Genomic DNA, 24,677 nt, shown 5'->3' with positions numbered 1-24,677 from the left:
AGGAATTCTCTTAAAAAAAAGAGCTCAGTTTATGTCTGGGTACAACATGACCACAAAACCCCAAATGATACCTCAAGTATTTCCCCCCTCGCCAACATTATCCTCAACAGAATCAGCAATATGCAAACAGTATTCGTTCATAATAAAGCAAGTGCTGCCGAAACAAATCGCAACTGAACGGAATCGAATGTATTGTGTGTGTTTAATTCAAATCCCCTCGTGGATCAGCCCCTACCTCCACCTGGCTATTTGCCTGTTTCTCTCCATTTGGAACTTTGTTGTTAATTTTTTTCTTTTTTTTGGTGGGGTTGGGGGCGGGACGGGGAGTGTCACTGAAGGTGCCGGGAGTATCATCTCCTGGGCTACTTTACCGCTATTCCATTCTCTGAAATTAGCGGGCTGCCAGATAAACTGCAGATAGCTAAATATAAAACAAAGCACTCGGGCAAAGTAACGCGCACGTCGCCGTGGACCCGGGACAGCAACGTCAAGGCGTTACAATCCTATCGGCCTGGACCGTTTCAGCTCCCCCACCCCCCTCCTCAACACACACACAAAATGCCCCCCACCTCAAAACCCTCCAAAGATTCGCTGTGATGGGACAGACACATTGAGCCACTGCTATTGCATGAGGAGTCGAGTTAACACTTTGCATTGAGAGCGAGCGAGCTTCCAAATAAAAATCCCGTAAATCGGCCAGTGCTGATACATTTCACGGACATCACTATTTTTTTGTCTTTAAATAATACATTTTGTTTTAAATCACCAGGCGGGATTGCTTTAATATTTTTTTTAAAATGGTGTTTGAGGTGTCACTTAGGCTTTGAGAGTTTGATTCAATCTGTAATTATTCTGTATTCCCACGTTTATGGGTGAGATGTAGATATTTGTGCAAGTTCTGAATATGAGAAAGAAACGTGTGTGTGTGTTTGGGAGGGGGGGGGGGGCAGAATCAGCCCGTCCCGGGTCGGTATTTTTAAAGGTCTTTCAAAATAATTTTTAAAAAGCCCATCCTTCAGACATTTCCCAAACAGAATCTCGCAGTCAGGCCTGGAATGCAGGAGGAAAGCACCAGCGGTTCCACACAGGCCTTTGAATGAATACAGGTTCTGGGGAAAGTTACGTTGGACGGGTTTGGGGAGCACAGTTTGAACTCAAAACCAAGCGCCTGGATTTGACCTGTTCAACAAGTGTGTTCGCCGGCCTGGAAATCAAAGCAGCATTTGCAATTGACTGCCTTTGATCGGCTGGAAAATGCCACCGAAAGTATTTATTATAAAAGACAAATTCAGTTTTGAATATTGTAGGGCAATTGTGCCATCTTCCCAAATAGATGTTCAGTGGGAAAGGGACAGAGTAGGCGAGAAAAGAAAGCTGATTGTGAATTCTTGGACGTGAGTGGGCCTTGCTGTAGCCTGGAATTCTCATTTTCTAAAACAAAAGTTAGTTACACTCCGAACGGAGAACTCAGTGGGGCTTAAAAGTTGTGTTTTATATGTACGCATTGGTTCTTGTTCTCAATTATTAACAGCGTTCCTAACTATTGCGCCCTTACTTAAATAATCGTGAAGTTTTCCTTTCGCAAACTGCGCTCTCCATTTCCCACCCAACAGTCTGGATCAGAAAAGGCTCCTTTATGGAGTTTAATTCTAGCCAGACCATCCCAGAGCGTAGGGTGGGAGAGGGGGAGAAGATGGGGGTGCGCAGAGGAAAAGCGGACGAAGAAGTGTTGAAGACGGAAGGGGGAAGGTGGGAAGGGTGAGGGGGAAGGTGTGAGCACAAGGTAGGAAGAGAGAGATGTGAGCGCGAAGGAGCAAAGGAAAAAGAGGAACTGCAGGAATGAAGGAAAGAAAGAAAGGGGATTGGGAAGGAGAGATAGAAAATAGGGAAGAGTAGGAAGGGGAAGGGGAAAGCAGGGAAGAGAGAAAAGCAAAAAGAGTGGGAAGAGAGAAAGGAGAGTGGAAAGGAGAGAAAGGCAAAGTAGGAAGGAGATAAAAGAAAAAAAGTGGGAAAGACAGAAAGGAAAGAGAGTGGGAAAGAGAGAGAGGAAAAGGGGAGACTGAGAAGAAGAAAGGCAAAGGAGGAAGGAGAGAAAGGAAAAAAGAATGAGAAAGACAGAAATGAAAGAGAATGGGAAAGAAAGGAGAGAGTGGGAAAGAAAAAAGGGGAGAGTGGGAAGGAGGAAAAGAAAAAAGGGGAGCAGGAAGGAGAGGAGGGGATAAAAGGGAGGAAAGAAGAAAAAGGCAGGGGCGAAGGAGGAAAATAAGAAATGGGGGAGAAAGATGTGTAGACTCATAGCAGAGTGCGGTCCATCTTGCTTGCCTGAGTGGGGTTTGATGGTGTGAGGCAGTAGAAATGCTAGAGGAGTTTGTTGCAAGTGTTTCGGAGAGTTCACGTGTCAAGTTGATGCACAGAGGCGGCGCCTTTAAGCCCAGGCACAAACTCTGATCGGGATGGTGCGGGAAACGCAGCACGCGTCATCACAGCTGGCTGATTTATTCGGCCTCTTGACTAAACAAAAATTCAACCTTTCAAAAATGACATGATTTATTTCTGTCTTTTCACTTTTTTTTTGTTTTTTTTTAAAAGAAAGGCAAGTTACGGGATGGTGTGTGTGATCTCTGCAGTCTCCGCAGTAACAGGTGGTAGGGCAAGCAGACGCGAGGGGAAATCCAGAGCTATCAGCTCCCTGTCTGTCAGACTGGGTCCAAACCTGCCCTCTCATTAACGTGTGCCTCTCTGTGTGTGTGTGTGGCAAGGAATACTTTTTTGGGGGGTGGGGAGGGCATTTTTTTTTAAACTTGTTTGAAAGTTTGGTTACTGCGGTCTGAAAATTTGAGCAGTCAACTGAAGTAGATAAAAACTCCCCAATTTTAACCTCGCCATGCACATATCCCTAAGAGAAATATTCCCAAGGCGAAAAACCGCGGACTATGTATTAAACACTTTCGGCACCTCGAGTTCTCAACACATCTTGGTGCCTTCAGGTTTTTTTTTGTTTTGACGCGGTTGGTGGGATTTTAATGTATAGGAATGTATATTTAAAGTGTAGGAATTAGATGGTTAGATCGTGAGCCGACGGACTAACCCTCCAGAGAAATAAGCTTACTGCAGTGCTTTGATTTCTACGATATCTCTTGTAAAGTGAGAGTTTGAAATGCTCGAGAAGCTTCCGTTGGTACCGTGAAGTCGATCTTAATAAAACCTTTAGGCCCGAAGCAGTTTTGAAAGAATTTCGATTTTTTTTTCTTAAAAGTCAACCATCTCTGAAGTGCAATTGTGGGGCTGTGTGCATTTTATTACAGTGTCAGGAAGGTACCCCGTTTGGATTGGAGGAATTATATTTTGCGTGAACTCGGTATAAAACAAACGACAATATTGCAAACGAACGATGTTTTTTCAACGAGGCAACTCCCTATGAAATAATAAAAATGAACGCACATGATTGCAGATAAGGGCTGTGTTATTAACAGTCACACGGGAAGCACTACGTTTACCTTCGGTAGTGTTTCTGAATAAGACCACGCGTTTGGGAGGTTTAGATCACTGAGCTTTGTGTTCCGTTTCCTATTGAATTCAAGGCGAATGATTTGAAACGATTTTGAATGGCCACAAATGATTATTCTGTCTGTTGCAGTCGGCTGATGTAAATTGTTTGCGACTGAATTGGTGTAATGGCTGTCAGAAATCAAAACGAGCCCATGGAAATGATCACGTTACTAAGCAGATTTTTTTCTTACAGTAGTTCCTACAATTATTCCTGTTTGGAACACGCTCATTTTTCAGTCCTCTCAGAAGTGTATGCTGATAACAGTGTTGTCTCTGGAATTTAATTGCAAAGAAATCAAAATTGCCATCATATGATATAGGTGTACGATTTATGTTTGGGAACATTCGTAAGGTTGTCATTTAATCAAGGGATTGATACTGGTTTTCAGATCACCATTGCAAAGCTTTAATATTAACTTGCTGCTTAAGCTGTAACATTTACTGAGATACATTTACAAGGAATTGAGAGTTGTGGAAACAGCAAGTCTGTCAGCCATTTAGTTATTGTTGTGGACAGTTAACTCACATAATCAGAAAATAAATCGCCTTTGGTGGGAATTATCGTCATTCAATGATTGTGTAAAATATTCATTTACAATGTTCTGTCTGGAAGAAATTTATTACAAGTTGTACTTTTTTTAAAAAAAACTTTATATACACCTTATTAGGATTTCTCTGTTACTACCAAATTTGCATTACCGATATATCAGAATTGCCCAATATTCACAAACATTTACCTCCACCAATCTGCTCCTTCCTGTCTGGGCTGAAATGCCATTGACTGATACAGGTTAACTACTTATTCTGGGGTTTCTGATCTGAAGTTCCCATTTGTGACCAATTCTGTGAATTCATAGCACAAGGGCTCAGTTTGTTTCACCCTTATGTGAGTTTCTGAGTTAAGCTTAGCCCTTAGTTATTTTAGTAAGACTTTCTTTCACCAAATTTTGGGCTTTCCAGAGAGAATCAATGTGATGTCATTCTTAAAAAAATAAAAGGTCTACCTCACATAGCTGTCCACTGCATTATCACACTTCATGCCTGTCACTAAAATTTAGGCCCTTTTTATATATAGGGTTTTAACATGGCCACTTCAATCACTGAAGCATAATAGTACTCTGCTAGAAGCCTGGCAACTAAACAAAAGACAACAACTATTGCTTTGCATCAACTTTTGTCAGGCATTCACTAGGCTTCCCAACAGGGCTTTAAGTGGTTAGTGGCAACAATGTGAATTTCATAGCTACAGCATGAAAATCCATTGCCATGGATACTGGCAGTAAATGCTTACATAGGAAAATCTTTGTTGAGGTTATTGTGCTTATGAAAGGTTTTCTTTTAATGCAAACTGGTATAACATTACATTTCCTCAACACTGGCTGAGGTCTCTGCTCACTCTATTATGCAAAGTTTGAAATACTAAAGTTTGATTTACCTGTGCAGGGAACCTTGTGACATCATGTGGATCTGATGCAAAATTATTTAAATGTACAAATAAGTTACACATTGACCGAGCATGTTAAATGGTGCAGCTGAGATGTGTAAACTGTTCTGTAGCAGAATACTTTATACTTATTAACCTCAGTTGAATCATGATACCTGGTGTGACATGACATGGTAGCCTGCTGTGAACACCACCTCAGACTGACAGCAACAAACATTTAATGAGATGGGATGCAGCCGCATAAATCAACAGCCCTTTGGAGAACCCTGTTCTGAAATGCTTTTATAAGTAGGTATGTTCAGCATGGTAACCCACAGTTTTTTTTTCTCTCTACCCTTTTATTGGACCTACTTAAACACGAAAGGCACCCTACAAATTGAAACATTGTATCCTAATCACTTTTTTTTTCTAACATTGCAAAGAAGCTGGTGCTTTATCATTGGAATTTTTTGTCAATTGAGACCACAAGGAAAAAGGTTATATAAAGTGTGGAGTCAAATTGCTTTACCCACTTTAATTTGTTAATTAGGATTACAGTTCATGCTTCCTAAATTATGGGCACAGCTGATTGTTATTGTACCCAAAGACTTGTCTACATGGTCTATTCTTAAAGGAATCAAGCCCAGAAACCATGCGATTTTTACGAAAAATTGATTTTTTTCATATATGCTGTGTATTTGATATTATTTTTGTTGTAAAGAACAAGTGAACAAAATATGTAATATCTATTTAAATGTAAGTTTCTTCAGGATATTTAGTTTCTAGTAAATCAAATTGTGTACTTTTACTTTTGTTTATAGTAAGGCCATATAGTGGCTGAAATAAAGGTATCATACCAGAAATGTATATGATTTAGCCCCGTTGTCATTGCTGAATAAGACAGGAATTTAGTTGGTGTGTATGCAGTACTCCAGCATGCAATTTGTCTTAGGTTATAACTTATGATGAAATCTAAAGTTACAGTTGTACTACTATCTTTATGTTTCACAGTGATGCAAATGTGGCAAAGTAACTGTAAAGTCAAGTCTGGACGTGATTCTGGAGGGGAGCAGTGTGACACACCTTGAAAAAGGTCATCTCCTGTTCCTTATTAGAGCTTCAGAGCAATCTAACGCCCAGTTTTAAAACATGCTGATGAGTTCATTAAAGGAAATCGTAGCTGTGACATAATTGTAGTGTTGGTTAAATTCTGGGAGTATCAGTGCTGTCATTTTCTGAGAGTTAACAAATAAAAATACTGTTTTAGGCAATGAACAATTAGATTTGTATATGTTTAATCTTGAAATACCATAATGTTGGGAATGCTGTGTTGCTTCCATAGAGATTCTAAGATTTGTTGGTGAAGTAAGTATTGAGTTGCCCTGATAGTAGTGTGCACCAGCAATACCTCCAAGGAGAGTTTAATTCTTTATTGGTGCTAAGTTTTACTGAAAGAGTGGTACAGTTACCTTCAGAGTATTAGATTAGAACAAGCAGCCAGGGTCCACTTCTGATTGCTGTTCATTGAATACTGCTGGATCTATCTGTGCATGGTAAGGACAGTAGTGGACTCAGCTGTGATGTTCAGCCCATTGGGAGTAGCTGGTTGACATCTCCACTCTACACTTGCACATGAAGCAAACCAGGTACCACGGCCTGCCATGTCTCAATGTAAATCACTGCCCTCAGGAGATGGGGGGATATAGAGGGGGAGAAAATTGGAAAGAGAAAGCACATGTGTATTTCACTTTAAAAAATGCAGACAATTCTGTAATTTAATCTTGGTAACACTTTGAGGCTGATTTCCCTTGTTTTCTCCGTGTAGAAAAGTATGAAGATTATGACTTAATAGAGTGGTCATGTCCTTAGAGTGGAGTTAATAGGCTTACTGTCCTTGGCGCTGGTGCTAATTTGAAAGGGACTTACCTTAGAATCTTCCTGTTTCAGGCAGTAGCCAATTTCAATATGCAATATGAGGGCTTTGATTGTGATTTCAGTTTGGAAATGGTTAGAACATGTGCTGTGCAACACTCCATTCATTACATGGGTGATTAGAAAGATATTATAAAATTGACAAGGAGCATCATACAGGATTGCAGCTCTCTGACATTAAGCAGCCCAATGTTGGCAAGCCTTAATCTAACAAACGGCATTATGTTTCTGTTAAGTCACCTACTCGCTGGTTTGATTTACATGAGGCTGGTGCCACAAAATCATGGCTCTCTTTTCACCATGGATACAAGCAAACTAAGGTTAGCTTCATTCCCTTTCCAAAACTCCACATCTTTTTCTAGCTAACTCTCTAGAATTTTGAGACTTGAATGAATGAATGAAAAGGAAGCATGAAGGGAGTTAGTAAAATATTGAAATCAATAAATGCGATAAAAAGAAGCTGTTAGAATTTTTGGATCCTTTATATTTTGTGCTTTGATCATGTCCTTTATTAGATAATGGAGATTAGCTTATAATACATAACTGCATTTACCTTTCCAATCAGTGTTCAATCAGTTAAATTAAATGCAGTATTTACAAGTGTAATGAGGCATTTAATGCTTTGATTGATACATTCCAATGTTAGTCCACTTTTACAAACAAAACGTACTAACATTTGATAAAGAATAAAAATTTAGCATTAAGCTGGGGAGTTTTTAAATGCCTTTTACTCATTTGAATGGCAACTGCTTCTTTATCATCAGTGCCATTCAATACTGAGTGACAGCAGCATCTGCTTTTAAAGTTACTAAACATTTGCAGATTTTCTTAACCAGATTTTGATTAACCTTCATTTGGCTTTTCCTTCTCCCCCTCCAGTCATCCTTCGTCTTGTACAGCAGCTGTTGAAGTGCTAGTTTAGCAGTGCAAAGAATCTTTGGGGAGAGCATGTCATTAGGGAACTGTGTTAAGATTGGGAGGATCAGAATACACCCTCATTCTCTCTGTGTTTAGATTGCTGATACTTAAAAAATATTCCTCAGTTTACTAAATAAATAGTGGCCTCCTATTTTCTGGGAAAATTAATTTTCCCATCAGTAAAATGAAGGAAACAATATGGAGGTGACAGACCTATCTTTGTCTCTCTGTAACCTCAGCAGCTGAAGAAATTAAAATGAGGACAAGTAAATAGCTGAAGCATGCAGTATAGACTGATTCCCACTAATCACTGTTGTGTATGTTTAACACCAAGGAATATCGGCAACCAATAGTTTGACTCCTATGCTGTTAACCTGCCCATGTCTTCCTTCAGACTCAAGGGCCAGATTGCCTGGTTTCACATATATCTGCTGCCATCATAGGCATGATGGACTGAAAGGCCTCCTTCTCTGCTGTATTATTTCATTATTCTGTGTCCTTGATGTTTACTTTTATCTTCTTATCCTTAATGGCGTTAACTCACGATAGGTCACGATGTTGCAGATAACAGCCTTAATGTTGAGTTTCAGAGGCTTGTTGAATCACGAAGGTCATTGAAATCAAGACTGATAGTGTTCTCACTCAAAGTCTACCCAAACGCAGCCACTAAATGACTTTATTTTATCTTGGCCAGAGGACGGAATGGGGAATAGTGGAATTATTGGTACACTCACATGCCTTGCCAGCAGAGATTGTCTAAGCAAGCAACAACAGGATTGGAACCTGTCAATCCGCTGGTCTGTGTGTCTCTGTGCCATATGCACCAGCTTTGATCAATGACAGGGATGGATCTTTCTTGTAAATTTTTCCCCCTTGCAGACAAACTGATTACTTATATGTAGGAGAAAATAACTGGAAGAACATCACAGAAGCTGCAGTATTTATTGTTTTGCAAAATTCTTACAAATAATGCATTGTATGTTTTAATGCCATCTCTAATGGAAGAAGGTTTCAGAAGGAGTATTATGGGGTTAGCATAATAAAACTGCACTTTTTTTTAATCGAGTAATTTTCTTGTAAAAGAGACACTTTTGTGGGAGAGATAGCAGTTGGAACACCCACATATTATTTACATCATGTTAAAGCTATGCAGCGATGTGGATTGCATCCTCCTATCTCATTGTTTTGGAAACAAGAAGATTTATCTTTCATAGGTTGATCTGTGCTCAGATATTATTACACATTCACGATTGCCTACTTAGTGAATCTTGATCCTAGATGACTACGGGGGAAGTGTTGGACATGTTGCAGGTACGGCTGGGAGGGAAAATTAGAAAATGGCTTGTATGGTGCATTTCCTTGTAACTACTTATGGAGTAGTGTTGACAAACTGCTTTATTCAGAGAGTGATGAATGAACTGCTAGAGGGACACTGTGAGGCCTGACTATACCAATGAATTCTCAGAAGACTTGGAACAGATCCTAGAGGAAAAGCGATAGATGAATATGAGAAGTATCATGTTTGTTAGACATTGGCAAAGGACAGAGAGGCATTTTCTATGGTCGTTTTTTTTAATTTCAAGGATTCCAGTGTTTCACTTCAAATAGTAAATAATCTGATGTTAAACTAAAACCCTGTCTATTTGTTCATTTCAATATAAAGCATAGAGTAGCCTTATTTGAAGAAGAGCTGGGAATACGCCATCAGTTTCTGACCATCACTCATCAAACAATTGCAAACAATTAGTGCAAAAACACATCAACTGCTTAGTTATCTCATTACTATTATTGAGACACAGAATAGAATGCATTTCATAGAAGGAGGTATTGTCTGTCTGACACTAGCACTCCGCTATAAAAAGTCAAATAGTTCCACTCCCCAGTCCATTCAGTGGAGCCCTGCAAATATTTTCTGTTCTGGGCCTAGCTGTGTGTAAATCGGCTGCTGCATTTGCCTGCTGAAACTAACAAACCAACTAACAAGTCAATAGTTATGAATTATCTGTGCAGTGTTATTGGATATACTGGGGACTTGGTAGATGGTATATAAATGTGAATTCTTTCTTTTCCTTGTCAAAGGCATGATCAGGAACTTCACAGAAGTTTTTCAGAGGGTAGGTCAGAAGAGGGAGAGAAAGATAAGGTTGAAAATGTCATCTCTCCAAGTAGGCTTGTTTGGACAGGGCGGGTGGAATGTTAATGTCCCAGCGAGATGACCTGGTAGGCAGGCAGATTGGGGCAGCCATGTCAGAACAGTTCCCAACATAGTCCCATCTCAGCAGCATTTTCACAGTTATGTCTGGCTGAAACTTGGCTGCACACCAAACATGCTAGGGCAATGGGCTGCTGTTCCAGTAGGGCTAGAGGTTCATGGTTCACATGGCCTCCAGCAGAAAAGGCATCGGTATAGTTCATATATGATTTAGTTACATTGCATCTAAAAATTAAGAAGCTGATCTCTTTTTGTCTTTTAAAATTAGTCTCTTTTTCCCTTATAAAATTACCTCCATAGTTCTTAAATTGACCGCTAAGAATGTCAGAGCATTTGGTGAAATTGGCACTGATCTTGATAAACTTGTATGCTATTCACTAATCCTTTCCTTCAATGCATGTTATGACATTGCTGCACTAAGATCTGTGGACACATGAGATTTGCTTTAAGCTATGTATGTTAATCCTTTTGTCTCAACTTCGTTCTGAATTTTTGCATGCTTTAGATGGTGGAAATCTTCAGACTGTGCCAAATTATTTCAGCAATTCTACCTTGCAGGTAATTATAGGAGTGGATTTCAAAAGAAAGTATTAAAATTAAAGGCATTGTGTGAAGACAGTATTGACATTTTACATTGTTTTCTAACAATCTATTTATTAAAAATGTTCTGATTAGATAAAATCAGATTCTATTTATGAGCTGCTGATTCACCAAAAAAGAAGCAAGAGTTAGCTTATTGTTGCAGGTTTTCTACACTTCTACCATTACACACTACATGAAAAAAGACTCTCATTACCTTTTTAGCGTCTTAGCGTTGTGTATACACATTTTATGAGGCTGATCTGATTGAGAATGCAAGAGTTTGGTCAGTTTTAAGTTTGATATGATAACCTTTTGCTGTAAAGGGTGGTTGTGCATTTATAAGGCTAACAACCTTCATATTTATAAAAGATAAATAGCCCGAACCTCATTAGTCTCCTTTTCTCATTGTTCAGATAATCCAGTAGGGAAACACAGCATAAAGTTTGGTGATAAGCCATAAACACCAGAAAGTGTTCAGCTTCTGTACCCATACTGTGCTGAGTTTAATTATTATTGCTTAGAGGAGAAAGAGACCATTAAAATCGATCTCCTATTTTTAAGCTTGCGAAGGAGAAAAATGACTAGATTTTGTACTTAAGGTGAATAACAGCACACCATCCTTCTTCAGGAGGCAAAAAGTAATTTAAAGTCAATTATTCGACGATCTGAGCTGTTGTCCAGTGCTGAATTCTACTCATTACATCATTCAAATTACTTGATAATTCAACCTTTTTAGTGCAAGTAGTGACTGAATTATCAGCAATGGATTGGAGAATAGGAATAAATTAAATGTTGAAATAGAACTTGTTCTTGTAAGTACATCTTGCAATAAACATTGAATGTACCTATGACCTACATTCCAAATGTTAGTACAAATGTTGACTAAATTAAAGAGTTGAAGCAATTTAGTTGTACAGCTAGTAACAGCATAGCAAACCTTGCTGGTTGTAACCTCTGCTAATAATGGCTGTAAGTCCCTTCCACACTGTCTTTCCATCACTCTTAATTCAGTTCTAAGGTATTTGTGTGGTGTACCTGTGTTGACAACTGCCTGATTCCATTTCATTTCAGCCTTAATGGCATAGAGTGGCATAGCCATGATGGGCCAATGGTCTCCTTCTCTGTTCATTCATTCCATGATTCTATGTTGCAAGCTACCTATATCTGAAAGCAGAGTGTACTCACACATTGGCTTGACCCAACTACAGAGTGTGTCTTCTTTGCTGCTTTTGTGGTATAGCACAAAGTTTATTTCCAGTTAATTTTCCATGCATTGGAAAAAGGAAGAAAAACAAAGAAAACTTCAAAAACTTGATTTTTAAAATGTATGTCTTCCTGGGAAGTAGGTGTCACTAGCTAGACCAGCACTTATTGCCATCCATTGCCCTTGTGAAAGTGGTGGTGAGCCAACTTCTTGAAGCACTGAACTCCATGTGGTGTGGGTACTTCCACAGTGCTGCTAAGAAGGGGGTTACAGGCTTTGACCTCACAACAGTGAAGGAACATCAGTACAGCTAGAACTCAGATTAGTATGTGGCTTTAAGAAAAACTCACTGATAGTGGTATTCCAATGCATCTGCTGCCCTGGTCGTTCCAGATGGTTGAGGTTACCAGTTTGGAAAGTGTTGAAAGGAACCCAAATTAAATTGCGGCAGTACATCTTGTAGATTCCCATTCACTCCAGTTTTGCTAAGGCTATTTGTTGATGCCATATAGAGCTAAAGGCTTCTTACCCATCTAATCTCAACAATGTCTCATCCCATTTCTGGAATTCAGCTTTTTTTGTCCAGTCTTGGACCAAGGGTGTAATGATATCAGGAGCTGAATGACCCTGGTGAAAACCAAACTGAGGATCAATGCTTAGATTATTGCTGAGTATGTATCACTTGATAGCACTTTGATGACCCTTTCCATCACTTTGCTGATGATCTAGAGTACACTGATGGGGTGATCATTGGCTGGGGTGAATTTGTCCTGCTTTTTGTGGACAAGAAATACCTGGGCAATGTTCCACATTGCTAGATAGATGCAAATGTTGTAGCTTTACTGGAACAACGTGGCTTGGGGCACAGCTAGTTCTGCAGCTCAAGCCTTCAGTGCTATTGCCAGAATATTATCAAGGTTAAAAGCCTTTGTAGTAGCCAGTGCCTTCAACATATTTTTGATGTTATGGAGAGTAAAGTGAATTTTCTATAGTCTGGCATCTGATGCTATGGACCTCAAGAGAAGGTGAAGATGAGTCATCGATGTGACATCTCTGACTGAAGATTGTTGCAAATACTTCAACTTTGACTTTTGTACTATTTTGCTGGTCTTGACCATGACTAAGGAAGGGGATATTTGTAGAGTCTCCTCCTCCTCCTGCAGTTGTTTAACTGTCCACCACCATTCATGACTGGATGTGGCAGGGCTGCAGAATTCGGATCTGATCTGCTGTTTGTGGGTTCACTTGTTGCATCAGCTGTTTGGCATGCAAGTGGTCCTGTGTTGTCAGTTCACTAGGTTGACACTTCACTTTCAGGGATGACTGGAGCTATTCCTCAAATGCATTCATGTTCTCTTCATTGACCCATATTTGATCTCCTGCCTGTTGGTTCTGCTAGAGTAGGGAATATGCCAATACATGAGGTTACAGATTGTGGCTGACTACAATTCTGCAGCTGATTGCTCACAGTGCCTCATGGATAGTTTTGAGCTTCTGGATCTGTTCAAAACTGTCCTGTTTAGCAAAGTGCTAGTGTCACACAACACAGTGAAGGGTGTGCTCAGTGTGAAGATGGGTCCCTCATCATCTGTCACAGATCCAGTCTACCAGGTATGACCTTTAAGACTTGGCCAGCTCAGTCAGTTGTGGTGTTACTGAATCATTCTTAGTAGTGGACATTAAAGTCCACCATCTAGAGTACATTCTTCTCCCCTGCCACTCTCAGTCATAATTCCAAGGGGTGTTTAACATGGAGGAGTTTCAATTCATCAGCAAGAGGGTCAAGGATGATGGGAGATAATCAGAAGGAGGTTTCCTTACCCATGTTTGACCTGATGCCAAGGAACTTCATTGGGTCTGGAGTCAATGTTGAGGACTCCCAGTGCAACCCACTCCTAGGTGTATACCACTATCCTACCATTTCTGGGTTGCTGGTGGGACAGGGAACATCAAAGAATGGTGTTGGTGGTTTCTGGGACATGGTCTGCGTGATTGCACATATAATTCCATGGGTGCTTGACTAGTCTGTGGGTTAGCTCTCCTGATTTTAGTACTGTTCCCAGATATTAATGAGAAGATATTTCCAGGGTCAACAGGTCTCTGTTTACCCTTTCCTTTCTGGGTTGGTGCTGAGTGGTCCGTCAGCTTTATTCATTTATTTGCACTTTGCAATGGTTTGATAAAATGAGTGGATTGCTCAGTCATTTCAGAGAGTGGTAGTTGCTGTGGGACTGGAGTCACATGTAGATCAGACTAGATAAGGGTGACAGATTTCCTTTGCTCAAGGGCATTACAGAATCAGATGAATTTTTAAAATGGCAATTAACAGTGGTTTTAATTTCAGATTTTATTCACCATCTGTTGTGGTAGAATTTGAACAACATCTAGGCCTCTGAATAATTGCCCAGTGCCATTACCACTGCCTCCCCATAAATGTTGTGATATAGCAAACTTAAACTGGGCAGATGGACATATTTTGGCTTTTAAATATGCAGGAGGACAAGCACATACACTGAAGCTGACAGGATAGTACAACAGCCAAATGGTTACCTTTGCAAGCAGAACATTTGTGAAGCCTTTAATTTTTTTTCAGATGACAGTTTACAAATGAATCTAAAATATACAAAAGTTTGTAGCAGGTGGAAGGAAGATTAAGCCATTTAACTCCTTAAGTATTCTCCTCCTTTCAATATCATGAATTTCTACTTCAGAAGACTAGTCTGCTCAGTTTATGAGACAATCCCATCAAAACACCCACATTCTAGAAATTGCCTCACATATACTTTACATTATTTTTAATTTGCCTATATCTCCCATTGTAAGATCTCAGCCCAAGAGATTTTCCCATCAGAAGGCAAGATGACTTAACTTGTGCAGCTTGCATATGTTTCATTGCAAATAGGAGAGCAGAATGATACATGTGTCAGTGTGTCTGCATCCTTGCATGGAGAATTAAGCAGTCTCTCCTTAACAACCACCTCAATTGCATGAGAGAGAATATGAAGTACTAGATGGAAAATCACAGAGGTGAATCCATAGGATACCATTCAGTGACGCAGTCAAGGAAGAATTTTCATTATTTGACCAAATGAACTGAAAGGTCAGGCAGCATCCAGGGAACAGGAGAATCGACGTTTCGGGCATAAGCCCTTCCTGAAGAAGGGCTTATGCCCGAAACGTCGATTCTCCTGTTCCCTGGATGCTGCCTGACCTGCTGCGCTTTTCCAGCAACACATTTCCAGCTCTGATCAGCATCTGCAGACCTCACTTTCTCCTCAAATGAACTGAAACCCAACTTACACTATTTTAAACAATGGTTAATATATTTGTACCAGAAAATTGAGGCAATATTGAGTTTGGGACATGTTAAACCTTGACATTCAAAAACAGCTCAGCTGCAGTTTCATAATCAGATACAGCTTTGAAACGAAGGAAAGACCAGGAGTAGAGCATTCAGCCCTCAGACTGTACAACCACTCAATTAGACCATGTTTGATTTGTATCTCCACTACATTTATCTGGCTTTTCTCTATCCCTTGATACCATTACACAACAAAAATCTATCCAACTCAGTCCTGAATATCTCAAGTAATCAAAGTTCAACAGCCTCGTAAGAATGAGAGCATGTTATTCAGTTACATGGGTAGGAAGGAAGAGCTTCTATGCAACATATAAGTAACAGTAGAGTTTACAGTCATTTTCAGCATAATAACCAGATGCTATAGGGATCACTCTATTAGATGGTAGCATAATAGTGTTGTCATTGGACTAATAATCTAATGGCCCTGTTCAATGCTTGGTGGTCATGGATTCAAATCCCACCAGTGCAGCTGGTGGAACTTAGATTTGATTTAAAAATCTGCCATTAAAAACTTGGCTTGGTCATGATGACTTTCATGAAAGCCACCCATCTAGTTCAATAATGCCCTTTGGAGAAGGAAATCTGCTGCCTAAACTGGTCTGGCCAACCCGACTTCAGACCCACAGCAATGTGGATGACCCTACAATTGCCAGCAAGCTACTCAATTCTGTCAAGCCATGGCCCAAGTCTAAAAGGGATGTAGCAAAACAGATCTGGCCCATGCATCAGAATCAGCAAGGGCAAACCCAATCCTGTTGACCCTGCTAAACCCATCTTACTTGCATCTGGAGGTTGTTCCAATTTTGACAGAGCTGCCCCACAGGCTAGTTAAGCTAAAGCCTGATGTAGTCACCACATACTCACCAAACCATGCCTTAAAGTATCCTAGATATCTCATTAAGCTGAAAGCAGAAGGTGTTGAAGCAAAGCAGGAGAACTGGCAGCATATTTGGAGAGAGAAACAGAGCTCACCTTTCAGACCCATGTGACTCTTCATCATACGGTCAGAAGTAGGGTAGAAGCTGGGGATTGCAGACCCCTGAGATACTGAAGCAGTTCCTATCCATATACAGCAAAACCTTGACAACATCCAGGCTTGGGCTGATAAGCAGTAAGTAACAATTACTGCTCACAAGCACCAGGTATACCCATCTCTAGTATAACAATTTAACCATCACCCCTTGACATTCAATGACACCACCATGACTGAGGGAAGAAGGATTCTATGACAGAATAAATCAGCCATGGTTAATTGAAGCAGTTGAGGATAGTTTCAAAATGAAAGATAAAAATACAACGTGCAAAGATTTGCAGGAAACCAGAGGATTAGGAAAGTTTTAAAAAACAGCAAAACTGATCAAAATAAAAGGAGTGAAAATAAATTTTAGGATAAACTGGGAAGTAATATCAAAATGGACAACAAGAGCTTCTTTAAAAATATGAAAAGGAAGATAAAGGTGAAAATGTACAAAGGCCCCTTCAAAAACGAGGCTGAGGAAATAATGGTCTACTGGAAATTGCAGAGGTATTTTTGCACCAGTCTTTAAGATGCAGGAAGACTAATAGCATTTCAAATGTACTAAATGATCAAAGGGCAAAAGGAGTAGAGGAAATAAATGCAATAACTATCACTAGAAAAGAAGTACTAAGGAAGCGAAAGGGGCTAAAGGCTGATACATCCCCTGGACCACATGTCTTGCAGCTTACAATATTAAAGGAGGGAACAAGCAGGTAGTAATCTTTCAAGAATATTTACAGTCTGGAAAAGTTTCAGAAGATTGGAAAATTGCCAATAGAACACGATTGTTCAAAAAGGTTGTGAGATTAAAAAAACAATACTGGTAACTACAGCTTACCATTTGTCATTGAGAAAATGTTAATCTGTTATTCAACATGTCGTAGCAGAGCAAATAGAAATGCAATTATTTGCAATGTTTATTAGACACTTGGCCAAGGGAGGTGAATGTACAATCACCAAGTTGTGGATAACACAAAAATACAGAGTTAAAAATCACAGAACACCAGGTTATGGTCCAACAGGTTTATTTTGAAGCACTAGCTTTCAGAGTGCTGCTCCTTCATCAGGTGGTTGTGGAGTATAAGGTCATAAGACACAGAATTTATAGCAAAAGTTTACAGTGTGATGTAACTGAAATTATATATTGAAAAAGACCTGGATTGTTTGTTATGTCTCTCATCTTTTGGAATGAACATGTTGGTTTCAGTTCTTTCATATGTAAATCGCAGAACTTTTTTAAAGTTACATCTTACATGGATTCATTCAGTTTTTGAGCTAAATAAAATGTAATTCTTATGAATCCATGTAAGATTCTTTAAATCTGTTTTTTAGATTAGAATCAGTGTGAACATTGTGACAGAGACAGTATCACACAGGACATCTGACATCTCCAATGCATTATCTGGGCCAACATGACACCAATTGTTAAAGTTCACTTGAGAATATAACTTTAAAAAAGTTCTGCAATTTACATATGAAAGAACTGAAATCAACATGGTCATTCTAAAAGATGAGAGACATAACAAACAATCCAGGCGTTTTTCAATATATAATTTCAGTTACATCACACTGTAAACTTTTGCGATAAATCCCATCTTATGATTTTATACTCCACAACCACCTGATGAAGGAGCAGCATTCCAAAAGTTAGTGCTTCCAAATGATCCTGTTGGACCATAACCTCGTGTTGTGTGACTTTTAACTTTGTACAACCCAGTCTAACACTGGTATCTCCAAATCATGACAAAAATACAGGAAGGCGAATGGTGAGGGTGACACAAAAAATCTGTTGAGGAATATAAACAGGCTACATGAGTGAGCAGCACTTAGCAGATGGACCATAATTTGGAAAAATGTGAGGTGACACACTTCGGCAGGAAGAATAGAAGAGCTGAATATCATTTAAACAGAGAAGAATTGTAGAATACTGTAGCACAGAGGGACTTCAGATCCTCGTATAAATCACAAAAAGCTAGCAAACAAGTTCACCATGCAGTAGAGAAGGCAAATAGAATGTTGCCTTTATTTTGTCAGGAATGCAGTTTATTTCATAGAGGGCATTGTGCTTAGCACTGCTGACTCACAGCACCAGGAACATGGGTTTGATTCTAGCCTCGGGTGACTGTGTGTAGAGTTTGCATGTTGTCCCCATGTCTGCATGGGCTTTTGCAGGGTGCTCTGGTTTCCTCCCACAATCCAAAGATATGCAGGTTAAGTGGATTGGCCACGCTAAATGTGGGGTTATAGGGATAGGCTGGGTCTGGATGGGATGTCCTTTGGAAGATTGCTGCAGATTTGATGGATCAAATGGCCTCTATCTGCATTGTAAGGATTTTATGATTCTAATATAAAAAAAGAGAAGTCTTACAAGAACTGTACAAGTTACATCATAGATCACATCGAGAAAACTATGAAAGGTTTGTACCCTTATCTGAGGAAAGATATGCTAGCATTGGAAGACGAGATTGATCCTGAGTAGGGAGGGATTTTGTACCAGGAGAGGTTGACTAGATTGGTCCTGTACTCATTGGCGTTTTGAAGATTTAGAGGTTTTAAAGGAAGTGGCTGCAGAGGCATTGATCAAAATATTCCAGAACTCATTGGATTCCAAGTGGGTTCCAGGGGATTGGAAAACCACTAAATTGTTTCCTCTGTCAAGAAGGGAGGGAAACAAAACAGGAAATGTAGTTCAGATAGCTTAACATCTTTTCTTTGGGGAAAATGCTAAAATCCATTATTAAGGAAGAAATATCGAGAATTTAGATAAAGCTTAACAAAATCAGAAAGACTCAACATGGTTTTGTGAAAAGGAAAACGTGTTTGACATAATTTCTAGAGCTCTTTGAGGACATAGCAAACAGAATTAATAAAGAGGAATGAGTAGATGTGTATTTCAATTTCTAGAACGCATTTGATAAGGTACCACAGAAAAGGTTAGTGCACGACTAACCTTTGGGGCGGCACAGGCGCTCAGTGGTTAGCACTGATGCCTCACAGTGCCAGGAATCTGGGTGCAATTCCAGCCTCAGGCGACTGCCTGTGTGGAGTTTGCACATTCTCCCTGTGTCTGCGTGGGTTTCTTCTGGGTGCTCTGGTTTCCTCCCACAATCCAAAGATGTGCAGGTTAGATGCATTGGCCATGCTAAATTGCCCACAGTATTTGGTGCATTAGTCAGGGGTAAAAAAAGGGTAGTGGAATAGGTGTGGGTGGGTTACTCTTTGGAGGGTTGGTGTGAACTTGTTGGTCTGAAGGGCCTGTTTCCACACTGTAGGGAATCTAATCTAATCAAGCTACGAACTCATGCTATTGGATTAATGTATTAGCATGAACAGAGGATTGGTGAACACATGTGAGGCAGAGTTAGGATTAAAGTCGTTTTCATATTAGAAAGATGCAACAAAAGGATCAATGCTCGCACCTCAATTATTTACTATCTGCATTATTGACTTGGAGAAGAGGGCAGAGTACATGTATCTATATTTGCTGATGATACAAAAATAGGGGGTAGGGTATGTTGTGATGAGAATCTAACTGACAAGGCATATGGGTAGGTTGAATGAGCGGATACAAACTTGGCAGAGAGAGTTTAATGCAGGAAAGTGTGAAGTTGTACATTTTGTTAGGAAGAACAAAAAAGCAGGCTTATTAAAAGAGAGAGAGACTCCAGAAGAATGCAGCACAGAGGGATCTGGGTGTTCCTGTGCATGAAACACACAATGTCAGCATACAGGTGCTACAAGCAATTGAGAAAGTAAATGGAATTTTGTCCTCCATTGTGATGGGGTTGGAGTTGAAAATAGAGAAAGCTTGTTACAACTCTACAGGGTGTTGTTGAGGCCACACCTGAAGTATTGTGTACAGTTTTTCTCTTTGTATTTAAGAAAATGAACACTGGCATTGGAGTATGTTGAAAAGAGATTTACTAGATTGATTCCTGGGATGAAAGGGTTGACTGCTTAAGAACAATTAAACCTTCATTCATGAGAAGAATGAGGTGGTCTTATTGAAACATACAAGATTCTGAAGGGGCTTGATAGGGTAGATGTTGAGAAGGTCCACTAGTCGGGGAATTTTGAACAAAGGGACATAGTTACTCATTTAAAACTGAAGCACAAATGAGTTTCTTCTCCCAAAGGGAATGAACATAGGGAATTCTCTACTTCAGAGAATTATGAAGGTTTAATCATGTAAAGTATTTAAACATGAGGTCAATACATTTTTGAAATTTCGAGACTTTGAAGGCAATGAGGAGCTGACATGAAAGAGGAGTTGAACCTGGACAGGCTGGAGGGAGCTGAATGACTACTTCCACTCCTAGTTCTTATGAATTGCAACTACATTGTAATGGGTAGGATTCTTAGAAGGCTTGATAGGCTAGATACTGTGGGGAGACCCTCGAGTCAGATAGCATGATCTCAGATTAACAGGTCATCCAGTTAGGACAGAGGTGAGGAGGGATTTCTTCTCTGAGGTTGGTAAACCTGTAGAATTCTTTCCTGTGTTCTGCTGAAGAGGACTGTTTGTTAAGTATATTTCAGACTGAGATAGACAGATTTTTAATCAGTAAGGAACTAAGGGTCATGGGGAAAAAGTCGGAAAGTTGAATTGAGGATGATCAGATAGACTGTAATCTCAATGAATTGCCGATCAGATTTAATGGGCTGAATGGCTTACATTTACATCTGCATCTTATATCTAACAGCACCTTCCAAATCTGTGACATCTACCACCTAGAAGGACAAGGGCATCTGATCCATTCGAACATCTCTGTTTGCAAGTTCCTCTCCAAAACCACACACCTTGTAACTACTTTGCTGTTCCTTCATTGTCACTATGTCAAAATCCTAGAGATCCCTTGCTAACAATGCCGTGCGAGTCCTGACACTCAAGGACTGCAGCATTTTAAGAATGCTGCTTACCATCAACTTATCCCCGACAACTAGGGATTGGCGTTAAATGCCAGTTTATCCAGCAACACCCACATCCCATGAACAAATAAACAAGTGCGTTATTTCCTTCTGTGTTACTCATTCCTCCTGTTTCTCAATACATAGATGAGTCAGCAGTTTAGCAGTTGCATAAAACTGTACAGAGACAATGAAATGGCTATGATATTTCATTGCAAGCTGCAAATATATTCGGCACAGATTTTGTCTGCTCCAAATTTTTATTTGTACATATTCACTTATTCTTCCTGTTGCTGAATATGAATAAATGTGATCTTCTGCAATCACAGTACACTTGGAAACTGACTTTTGGAAGTTAGCAACAGGAATATTTGAAAGGGATTTGCCACAAAAGCAAATTTGCATAGCAAAAGCTTAGGAGTATTGGCATGGATAAAATAGCCAATGAAAAATATACTTCAGACTACCTTTTCTCTTTCTGAACTCTGTATTTTTCTGGGAATTTCGCCAGTCATTCTAACAAGTGGATGGTATAATTGGTGTAATAAGTAGGAAGCTTGTGGAAGGATCTTGAACACAGTGTGCCAGCTGGATGCTAATCTTTTGTCTTCAAGACCCTTCTGCCTTTGTAAGTACCCGCCTACCTGCTCTGGGCCTCAGGCAGCATTGCCAGGGCTTTGCAGTCAACAAATATTGGACACCTGCCATGATGACGGGATTTCCACTGGGAGTGACCCAAGCCTGGCTGACCCCAAGTAACTGGGCAAGATCTTCAGTGATGTGAGAGGTGTTGGCCGGAATGCTGCCCCATCAGAGAGCACCAACATTGGAGGACAACTGTGGTTGCTGTGTACCAGGATGAGAGAGACCGTGACAAATTTGTAACACTGTCAAAGAGCAGAGCATCTTTTCAAGTTATTTTATGTATTAGATTTATCCTGTGTTTTCCCGTGGTCCAGGTTTGGATTATTTGGATAGAAATTGTGTGCAGGATTATGGGGAAAGGCAAGAGATTGGCACCAGGTAATAAAACGGGTGCAAGCACGATGACCCAAATGGCCTCCTTCTGTACCGTAACAGTTCAGTCATTCACTGATTTCCAGGAGGTGCTAGAGGAAAGCCAGTGCTTTTGACTCACACATCACATAGTAAAAGGGCATGCGAGTAACATCTATAACATAAAATATGGATTTGTAGATCTTAAGCTTGAGCTAGCTCTCTAGGGATGACAAAAGCATGGTGTTTGCAAATGCATCTCTGAAGAATAGTGTATTCCTGTGAATTAATCTGCTTCCTTTTGTTTTGTAACTAACTTTGGGCTTGATTTTTACCAATTACTTATCTTTTGAAAGATAAAAAAGCAGACTCTTTAGCTGAGGCCAGATTCAAAAAATGTGCCCAACATCCATTGGATTCAAAAAGAATTGTGCTAAGTTCTAAGTCAATAAAAATATATTTGAACATGTTATGCAATATACTAGTATTTAAAATGAATGGCCTGACCTTTTCTTTTAACTCCTGCTTGACAATAATTGATTTCTACAACAGTGCTGTGAATGAAGCTGACTTTTAACCCATTAATGGTATTTCAGTTCATTATAACCTTAAAGGAAGGAAGTAAGATGGACTGTTGTCAGGATGACATTCCAGAGATTAGGCACTTGAGAGCTGAAGGCAAGGTCACCAAAGCAAAATGATTACAAGAGGCCAGAATGAGAGGAGCTTTGTGATCCTGGAGGGTTTTGGGGATCAGGCAACTGTGATAGAAGCTCGTACTAAGTTAAAACGCAGGTGGAAACATTTCATTTTCTGTCATACCTTACCCCTCCCCAATTCAGAGTCAATTAATGTGAATCTCTTGTTGACGTGGTGTCAGACAGGGTTGAAGCCATCTTTATTCCTGAGACAGCAGCATGCCAGCATTCCTGTATCAGGACAACAATATTGGGCAACTGTCATCCTTCTTGTCATTTGATCTATTGCAACAGACATGCATTTTTATTACAAGATGACCGTCAAACCTACAGAATGATTATGGTCAGCACAATAGCCCCTTGGGATGTTTTACTATTTTAGAGGTTCTATATAAATGCAATTAATTGTTGCAGAATGCAATCTGATTAAAAGCTGGTCTTAGCTTCTGCAGTGTCTGTCCAAGTGACACTGAAGCATTCCTTTTCGGTTGTTTGCTGTGACAATAGCATATGATTTTTCCTGCTGCAACTCAGCAAAATAAAGATAGCAATTTTCAGTTGATTATTCTTAGTAACAATTTGGATAACTTTGCATGGGTTTGCATGACAGGGCATCTTTCAGATTTACAAAACCAAGATCAAAACCAAATTAATTCAGACTTGCTGCAGTTTGTGCTGCTAATCATGTAACACCCTTGTTTAAGAAGGGAGGGAGGTAGAAGTTGGGACATTATAGGCCAGTTAGCCTGTCCTTGGTCGTTAGTAAGATTTTAAAGTCCATTATTAAGGATGAGTATACTTGGAAGTGCATGGTAAAATGGGCTGAGTCAGCACAACTTTGTCAAGGGATAACACAACATCTGTTAGAATTCTTTGAGGAGATAATGATCAAGTTAGACAAAGGAGAGCCAGTGGACATGATCTATTTGAATTTCCAAAAGGTATTTGACAAGTTGCTGTACAGCAGGCTGCTAAATAAGATAAGTCCATGTTGTTAGGGTCAAGATATTGGTATGGATAGAGGATTGGCTGACTGGCAGAAGGCAGAGAGCAGGGATAAAGGGTTCTTTTTCAGGATGGCAGCCAGTGACTCATGGAGCTCCGCCGGGGCCAGTGTTCGGACCACAACTATACATTAACGATCTGCACAAAGGAACTGAGGATGTTGTTGCTAAGTTTACAGGTGTCACAAAGGTAAGTGGAGGGACAGGTAGTCTTGAAGAAGCAGGAAGACTGCAGAAGGGCTTGGACATGCTAGGAGAGTAGACAATGGAGTGGAAGATGGAATACATTGTGGGAAAGTATAAGGATACGCACTTTGGTAGGGAAACCATTTAGAAAATAGTGTAGACTATTTTCTAAATGGGGAAAACTTTGGAAACCTGAAACACAGTGGGACTTGGGAGTCCTAGTTCAAAATTCTTTTCAGGCTAACATGCAAGTTCAGTTAGCTGTTGGAAAGGCAACTGCAATGTTTGCATTATTTTCAAGAAGGCTAGAATACAAGAGCAGGGATTTCTTGCTGAGGCTGTATAAGGCTCTGGTCAGACCACATTTGGAATATTATGAGCAATTTTGGGCCCCGTATGAGGGACCCGAAGGAGGTTTACAAGAATGACTCCAAGAATGAATGGGTTAGCGTATGAGGAATGGTTGAGGTCTCTGAGTCTGTATTCAGTGGAGATTAGAAGTATGTGGAGGGAATCTCACTTAAACTCACAGAGTACTGGATAGAGGTCTGGATAGAGTGGATTAGGCGAGACCAGGACCCAAGGGCACAGCCTCAGAGTTAAGGGGCAACCCTTTCGAACTGAAATGAGGAGGAATTTCTTCAGCCAGAGGTTGGTGACTCTGTGCAACTCATTGCCACAGAAGG

The 24,677-nt window shown here is 40.0% G+C and overlaps 1 protein-coding gene across 6 annotated transcripts in view; it reads left to right on the top strand.

Moving 5' to 3' along the window:
* LOC122564861 (LIM/homeobox protein LMX-1.2) overlaps positions 1–24,677 on the top strand; it is a 201,681-nt gene that overhangs the window by 5,803 nt on the left and 171,201 nt on the right. The window lies entirely within an intron of this gene.

The sequence above is a fragment of the Chiloscyllium plagiosum genome, unplaced genomic scaffold (genome assembly GCF_037043375.1).
Source record: "Chiloscyllium plagiosum isolate Xiang-an unplaced genomic scaffold, Cpla_swu_hap1 HiC_scaffold_21, whole genome shotgun sequence".
NCBI classification, from domain to species: Eukaryota; Metazoa; Chordata; class Chondrichthyes; order Orectolobiformes; family Hemiscylliidae; genus Chiloscyllium; species Chiloscyllium plagiosum.
Note: the sequence above shows the minus strand (reverse complement) of the source record. Positions and strands in the feature narration are given on the sequence as shown.